General features: G+C 39.5%; 1 long non-coding RNA gene across 1 annotated transcript in view; it reads right to left on the bottom strand.

The window, feature by feature from the left end:
- Window positions 1–8,451, bottom strand: part of LOC110265642 — a 23,918-nt gene that overhangs the window by 3,195 nt on the left and 12,272 nt on the right. Inside the window, exon 3 of the long non-coding RNA XR_002351816.1 lies at window positions 6,424–6,426. This is a non-coding gene — a long non-coding RNA (uncharacterized LOC110265642). The remainder of the gene's footprint in view (window positions 1–6,423; window positions 6,427–8,451) is intronic.

Genomic DNA, 8,451 nt, shown 5'->3' with positions numbered 1-8,451 from the left:
GCTAAAGCTTTTTTGTTTTTTCATAACCATTTATGGCACCAAAGGCCGGAGAAACCTCTAGAAAGAGGAAAGAGAAGGAAAAAGCTTCCACCTCCGAGTCATGGGAGATAGAGAGATTCCTCTCAAGGGTGCATCAAGACCGCTTCTATGAAGTTGTGGCCAAGAAGAAGGTGATCCCCGAGGTCTCTTTTAAGCTCAAAAAGGGCGAATATCCGGAGATCCAACATGAAATCCGAAGAAGAGGTTGGGAAGTTCTCACCAACCCCATTCAACAAGTCAGAATCTTAATGGTTCAAGAGTTCTATGCCAATGCATGGATCACCAAGAACCATGATCAAAGTGTGAACCCGGACCCCAAGAATTGGCTTACAATGGTCCGAGGGAAATACTTAGACTTTAGTCCGAAAAATGTAAGGTTGGCATTCAACTTGCCCATGATGCAAGGAGATGCACACCCATACACTAGAAGGGTCAACTTTGATCAAAGGTTGGACCAAGTCCTCTTGGACATATGTGAAGAGTGCGCTCAATGGAAGAGAGATTCAAGAGGGAAGCCGGTTCAACTAAGAAGGCATGACCTCAAGCCCGTGGCTAGGGGATGGTTGGAGTTCATCCAACGCTCAGTCATTCCTACTAGAAACCGGTCTGAAGTTACTATAGACCGGGCTATCATGATTCATAGCATCATGATTAGAGAGGAAGTAGAAGTTCATGAGGTTATATCCCAAGAACTCTACAAGGTGGCAGACAAGTCCTCTACTATGGCAAGGTTAGCCTTCCCTCACCTCATTTGTCAGCTCTGCAATTCAGTTGGAATTGACATAGAGGAAGACATCCTCATTGATGAGGACAAGCCCATCACTAAGAAAAAGATGGAGCAAATAAGAGATCCCACTCATGGACAAGAGCATGAGGAAACTCCTCATGAAATCCCTGAGATGCCTCAAGGGATGCATTTTCCTCCACAAAACTACTGGGAGCAAATCAACACCTCCCTAGGAGAATTAAGTTCCAACATGGGTCAACTAAGGGTGGAGCACCAAGAGCATTCCATCCTTCTCCATGAAATTAGAGAAGCGACAAAGGCAGGGAAGAGACATTGAGGAGCTCAAACACTCCATAAGATCTTCAAGAGGAAGAACAAGTTGCCATCCCTAAGGTGGACCCGTTCTTTAATTCCTTGTTCTTTATTTTATATTTTTCAAAAATTGTGCTCTATGTTTGTCTATGTTTGTGTCTTTATTACATGATCACTAGTATCTAAGTGTCTATGCCTTACAGCTATGAAAATAAATCCATCACCTTTCTTAAATAAAAAATGTTTTTAATTGAAAAAGAAAAAGAGGTGCATGAATTTTGAATTTTAAAATAGTTTAATTATTTTGATGTGGTGACAATACTATTGTTTTTCTGAATGAATGCTTGAACAGTACATATTTTTTGAATTTGATTGTTTATGAATGTTAAAATTATTGGCTCTTGAAAGAATGATGGGAAAAGGAGAAATGTTATATGATGATCTGAAAAATCATAAAATTGATTCTTGAAGCAAGAAAAAGCAGTGAAAAGCTTGCAGAAAAAAAAAGAAAGAAAAAAGAAAAGCAAGCAGAAAAAGCCAATACCCCTTTAAACCAAAAGGCAATGGTGATAAAAAGGATCCAAGGCTTTGAGCATCAGTGGATAGGAGGTCCCACAGGAATAAAATCCTGGCCTAAGCGGCTAAACCAAGCTGTCCCAAACCATGTGCTTGTGGCGTGAAGGTGTCAAGTGAAAACTTGAGACTGAGCGGTTAAAAGTCGAGGTCCAAAGCAAAAAGAGTGTGCTTAAGAGCTCTGGACACCTCTAATTGGGGACTCTAACAAAGCTGAGTCACAATCTGAAAAGGTTCACCCAGTTATGTGTCTGTGGCATTTATGTATCCGGTGGTAATACTGGAAAACAAAATGCTTAGGGTCACGGCCAAGACTCATAAAGTAGCTGTGTTCAAGAATCAACATACTTAACTAGGAGAATCAATAACACTATCTGGATTCTGAGTTCCTATAGATGCCAATCATTCTGAACTTCAAAGGATAAAGTGAGATGCCAAAACTGTTCAGAGGCAAAAAGCTAAAAGCCCTGCTTATCTAATTAATACTGATCTTCATAGATATTTTTGGAATTTATTGTATATTCTCTTCATTTTATCCTATTTGATTTTCAGTTGCTTGGGGACAAGCAACAATTTAACTTTGGTGTTGTGATGAGCAGATAATTTATACGCTTTTTGGCATTGTTTTTAGTATGTTTTTAGTATATTTTAGTTAGTTTTTATTACGTTTTTATTAGTTTTGAAATAAAAATCACTCTTCTGGACTTTACTATGAGTTTATGTATTTTTCTGTGATTTCAGGTATTTAATGGCTGAAATTGAGGGACCTGAGCAAAAATCTGATTCAGAGGCTAAAAAAGGATTGCAGATGCTGTTGGATTCTGACCTCCCTGCACTCGAAGTGGATTTTCTGGAGCTACAGAAGCCCAATTGGCACGCTCTCAATTGCGTTGGAAAGTAGACATTCTGGGATTTCCAGCAATATATAATAGTCCATACTTTGCCCAATATTTGATGGCCCAAACAGGCGTTCCAAGTCAGCTCAAGAATTCTGGCGTTTAACTCCAAAACTGGCACAAAAGCTGGAGTTAAACGCCTAAACTGGCACAAAAGCTGGTGTTTAACTCCAATAAAAGTTTCTACACATGGAAGCTTCAATGCTCAGCCCAAGCACACACCAAGTGGGCCCGGAAGAAGATTTCTGCATTAATTACTCATTTCTGTAACCCTAGGCTACTAGTTTTCTATAAATAGGACCTTTTGCTATTGTATTTTCATCTTTGATAAGTCTTATGCTATCTTAGACACATTGAAGGTTGGCCTGTTGGCCATGCCTAGACCTTGTTCTTATGTATTTTCAACGGTGGAGTTTCTACACACCATAGATTAAGGTGTGGAGCTCTGCTGTTCTTCATGAATTAATACAAAGTACTATTGTTCTTCTATTCAATTCACGCCTACTTCTTCTCTAAGATATTCATTCGTTCTTCAACTTGATGAATGTGATGATCCGTGACACTCATCATCATTCTCACCTATGAACATGTGCCTGACAACCACCTTTGTTCTACTAGCAATGGCTTGAATGCGTATCTCCTGGGTTTCTAATCTAAGATTGGAATCTTCGTGGTATAGGCTAGAATTATTGGCGGCCATTCCTGAGATCCAGAATGTCTAAACCTTGTCTGTGGTATTCTGAGTAGGATCTAGAAAGGGATGACTGTGACGAGCTTCAAACTCGCGATTGTTGGGCGTGTGACAGACGCAAAAGGATCAATGGATCCTATTCCGACATGATCGAGAACCGACAGATGATTAGCCGTGCGGTGACAGCGCATTTGGAACGTTTTCACTGAGAGAACGGGAAGTAGCCATTGACAACGGTGATGCCCAACATAAAGCTTGCCATGGAAAGGAGTATAAATGATTGGAAGAAGGCAATAGGAAAGCAGAGGTTCAGGAGGAACAAAGCATCTTCGTACACTTATCTGAAATTCCTACCAAATAATTACATAAGTATCTCTATCTTTATTTTATGTTTTATTTATCTTTTAATTATCAATTCTCCATCACCATCTGAATTAGCCTGACTGAGATTTACAAGGTGACCATAGCTTGCTTCAAGCCGACAGTCTTCATGGGATCGACCCTTACTCACGTAAGGTATTACTTGGACGACCCAGTGCACTTGCTGGTTAGTCGTGCGGAATTGTGAAAAAGTGTGATTCACGTTTGAGAGCTCCAAGTCCTTTGGCGCCATTGTTGATGATCACAATTTCGTCCACCAAGTAACAAGAACAACAAGCAAATCTAGATCTCAATTACTCTCTTGACCAAAAAGTAAAGAAGAAATTGTAGACGAAATGAAAACTAGCAAGAAAGTTAAAATTAGATCTCCAATTTATAAAACTAGAAACAGGAAAAGTAAAACGAAACTCCAAGGTGAAAATACTCAGAGGAATTCTCCAAATTAGAGTTCCAAAACCGAAAACAGAAAATCAAAGTTTCAATAGCAAAACAGAAATAGTAAATTGCAGATGAATTCAAAACAGCCAGGAAACTTAGATCAATTCTGAAATCCTAAAGAAAAATTGACAAATTCAGTGAAGTAACAAAAACAGAAAGAAATCCTAGAGCTCAATTGCTCTCTTGTCAAAATAGAAAAGATTAGATTCAAGAAGAAAGAAAATGAAACTTCGAAGAAAAGGAAACCCAGATCTGATCTCAAGCTCTCAAAAGAAAATTACAAAAGAAAAGTAAAAGAAAAGTGTGTAGTAAAAAAAGGGTCCTGTTCAAATCAAATTTTATCCTATTTATACACTTTCTATTTTCAGTCATTGAGCAATTAGAATGGGCCTTTGTGTTGGCCTTGAATTAAAGTGGGTTGGGGTGCATTATAGCTCCTTCCAGTGGAGTGTTTCGTGCACGAATTGAGCGCTGCGCTCACTCCCATGGTGTGCCCCCTCACGTGCACATGTCCTTCTCTAGCGCTCCCTTAGTGAATGCTATGTTCACTCACCAAGCGCTGCACCATTTGGTTGAGCGCTCTCCCTTGGTGCTCCCTTACTGAGCACTATGCTCACTCATTGAGCGCTGCTTAGTGTGGATGGCCAAAAGGCTTTCCTCCCAAGCTTGAAAAGCACAAAAAAGTTGACAAAGTGAGCGCCACGCTCACTTTAGAAGTGAACGCTAGCCATGTTTGCTAGTGAGCGTGGCGTTCTTCTTCTTAACGCAATGCTTCCCTGATTGCTTCCCCTTTCTCTTCATTTCTTCACCTACAAGCAACCAAACAAGCAATCAAAGTCTCACCAAAATTATAAGGTCTTTGCATCATTCATAAAATCAATTAACTCTAGCATAAACCTTATGATTTTGTGTAAAATAAATGATGTTTGATTGATTCAAAATAATCATGAAAATCCACTCCAATCACTTACTTATTGTGCAAGAAAGTGTATAAAACCTAATGAAACAAGTGAAAGATGCTTGTAAAACTAGCATAAGATGACTTGTCATCAATGGGCCTCATCAATGGCCTACGAGAAGGACCATTTAGTCACTCTATATCCAAAAAGCATCCAACATCTCTGATAAACCCATATTTCATGAGTTATTTTGTGCTTAGTTTGAGTGATTTATTCAATCCTTCACCCATTTATTCATATTAATTGCATGGTTTTACTTTCCCTTCCTTATTATGTGATGTATGTGAAAAACATGTTTCCTAAGCTTTAAAATTAATCATTTTAATTACCTTTATTTCCATTCGATACCGTGATTAGTGTGTTGAGTAGTTTCAGATTTTCTAAGGCAGAATGATTTAAAGGATGAAAAAGGAAACGTACAAGAATGGAAGGAAAGTGCGAAACGGAGTTCCTGAAGGAACTGGCATCCACGCGATCGCATGACTGATGCGATCGCGTGCCAGAAGCAAAGAAGCAGCGACGCGGCCGTATGACTGACGCGACCGCGCGCCTTAAGCAGAACGTATATAACGCGGACGCGTGACAGAGGCCATGTACCATAATTCACAGAATACGCCCCCAGCGATTTCTGAAGCCCTTTTGGCCCAGATCCAAGTACAGAACACACAGATTAGAGGCTATAAAGTGTAGGAATGCATCCATTCAAGGGGAGCTCGCCAATTTTCACTTTCCATGATTTAGATTTAGTTTGAGAGAGGTTCTCTCCTCTCTCTCTTAGGATTAGGATTTAGGACTTCTCTTAGTTTTTAAGAGTAACTCTCGATCCAGGTTTAATATTTACTTTAATCTATGTTTCTATGCTACTTTTGCTTTAATGCTTTTATTCGTATCTATAGATGTTGCCAAATTGGCTTATAAACCGTTTCCATGTTATGATTTGAAATTAATGATTATTTGAGGTATTTCAGTTTATTATTGTTCTCTTTGATTTAAGATATTTTTGCTTTCCATCTAAGGACATTTGTATTCCAGCAATTTTACTTTTTCCCCTTTTGGTCTTGGTTAAGAAATCAGTAACTCAAAATTATCGAACTCAGTATAATTGATAATCGCTATCTTGCTAATTGAACTGAACTTCAATAATCCCAACTTTTTCTTAGGAAATAAATAGGATTCGAAGGTCAAACTAATTAGTCTCTTGACTTTCCTTTGCTTTAAAGGTTAACTAAGAGGAATTAAGATTCAGCTTTCATTATTGTTGAGAGAGATAACCAGGTTGTACTTCCAATTTCTCTTACCCTGCCAAAAGTTGCTTTACAGTTATTTATTGATTTTAATTGCCATTTAAATCACTTGCTTCTCATCTTCTAAACCCCGATTACAACCTTTATAGCCAATAATAAGAACATACTTCCCTGCAGTTCCTTGAGATGACGACCCGAGGTTTGAATACTCGGTTAACAATTCTTAAGGGGTTTGTTACTTGTGACAACCAAAACGTTTGTACGAAGGGATTTCTTTCGGTTTAGAGACTATATCTACAACGCGAATGTTTTTTATGAAATTCTTTACTGGCAAAAATCCCTAACGTCAATCTCTCAATGAGGTTCAAGAATGGGTCAAAAAATACATTAATATGGAGGAGAACTCCCGATTAGTAGAAACCTCTAAGACTGGATTCTCCTACCCACCTCGGGACAAGGATAAAGAATCCAGGAAGAAAGAAGACCAACCTACTGAGAAACCCAGAAAGTAGCACAACTACACCCCTCTTCGGGTGTCTCTCGTGGACGTTTGTCGGGAGATATGCAACACTGAGAAGATCCCACCACCTCGCCCGATTAAACACAGGAGAGGAGGAAGTCGAAGCGAGTTTTGTGAATACCACCGAATCTACGAGCATTCCACCAACAAGTGCTATGACCTAAAGAATGTGATGCCATGGCATTTTGGCCAATTTCACTAACCTTTTCTTTACTGTTTTTAGGTTAGTTTCATGCATTTCCTTAGGAAATAAGCTAGTTTTGGGTAGATATCCACTTACACCATGATTCAAGCATACATTGTGCATTTTACATTATTTCATGAGGATTTTGCATAAGTTTAGTGACAAATTGTATGTTGCATTACCCATGACTTGGACTAGAACTTTGATGCACTCTATTGCTTGATTTCAGGACCAAAGGAAGCAAGGAATGGGAGGTAACTTGCAAAGTTAATGAGAAAAGTGATTGCCAATAACGCTCTCGAAGCCATCATTGACCACGTTAAGAGTCACGTTAACTAAGTTAACGTGAACTCTAACGTGGAGAAGGGAAGTTGAGCCAACGTTAGTGACACTTAACATTGTCACTAACGTTGGCAAATGCTCATAAGTGGCCACGTTAGAGTCCACGTTAACTTAGTTAACGTGGCCTCTAACGTTAGAAAGGGGGAGAAACGCCAACGTTAGTGACATTCAACATTGTCACTAGCATTGGCCTAAGGAGAAACATACCACGTTAACTCCCACGTTAACTTGGTTAACGTGGGAGCTAACGTAAGAAGCAAGAGTGGTCGACAACGTTAGTGACACCCAACATTGTCACTAACGTTGGAAGCAACCACACAACCCCCCAAGGAGCCACGTTAACTTCCACGTTAACTTAGTTAACGTGGAAGCTAACGTTCATGAGTGAAAGAATGGCCAACGTTAGTGACACTCAACATTGTCACTAACGTTGGGGATGGCTAAGCATGGCCACGTTAGAAGCCACGTTAACCTAGTTAACGTGGACTCTAACGTGAGGCATAGGGGCACCTTGGAACGTTAGTGACAATGTTGAGTGTCACTAACGTTCTCGAAGGATGGCAAGCCCACGTTAAAGAGCCACGTTAACTAAGTTAACATGGGCTCTAACGTGGGAACAAAGGGGGCTTTTCAAAGTTATTGGAAATGTTAAGTCTCAATAACGTGTGCGAAGGACTTAGAGGCAACGTTAGTGGCAACGTTTATGCCACTAACGTTGAAGTTAACGTGGCTTTTACTTAGTAACGTTAGTGAGAAAGTTGATTGTCACTAACGTTCTCGAACTCATATTTTCACTAAACGTTAACACCCCTAACGTCCTGAGCTAAAGTCTCTGCCCACTTCACATTTTCTCTCTGCAAGTAAAGCCAAGCCCAAATGAAGAAGAGAACTGCTTCAAACTCAAGATCCAAAGGCCCAAGACTTGAAGAGCCAACTAGAAGCTGAGAGAAGTAGTATATATAGGAGTAGCTTTGAATTGTTAAAGGAGTTCTGGAGGCTGGAAAAAGGAGAACTACTCTTTGTATTTTACTTTCTCTGTATTTTCTAGTTTTATGATGTATTCTCCATCTTTGTTTTCATTTTCAAGAGCTATGAACAACTAAACCCCTTTCATTGGGTTAGGGAGCTCTGTTGTAATTTGATGG

Source organism: Arachis ipaensis, chromosome B08 (genome assembly GCF_000816755.2).
Source record: "Arachis ipaensis cultivar K30076 chromosome B08, Araip1.1, whole genome shotgun sequence".
Lineage (NCBI taxonomy): Eukaryota > Viridiplantae > Streptophyta > Magnoliopsida > Fabales > Fabaceae > Arachis > Arachis ipaensis.
Note: the sequence above shows the minus strand (reverse complement) of the source record. Positions and strands in the feature narration are given on the sequence as shown.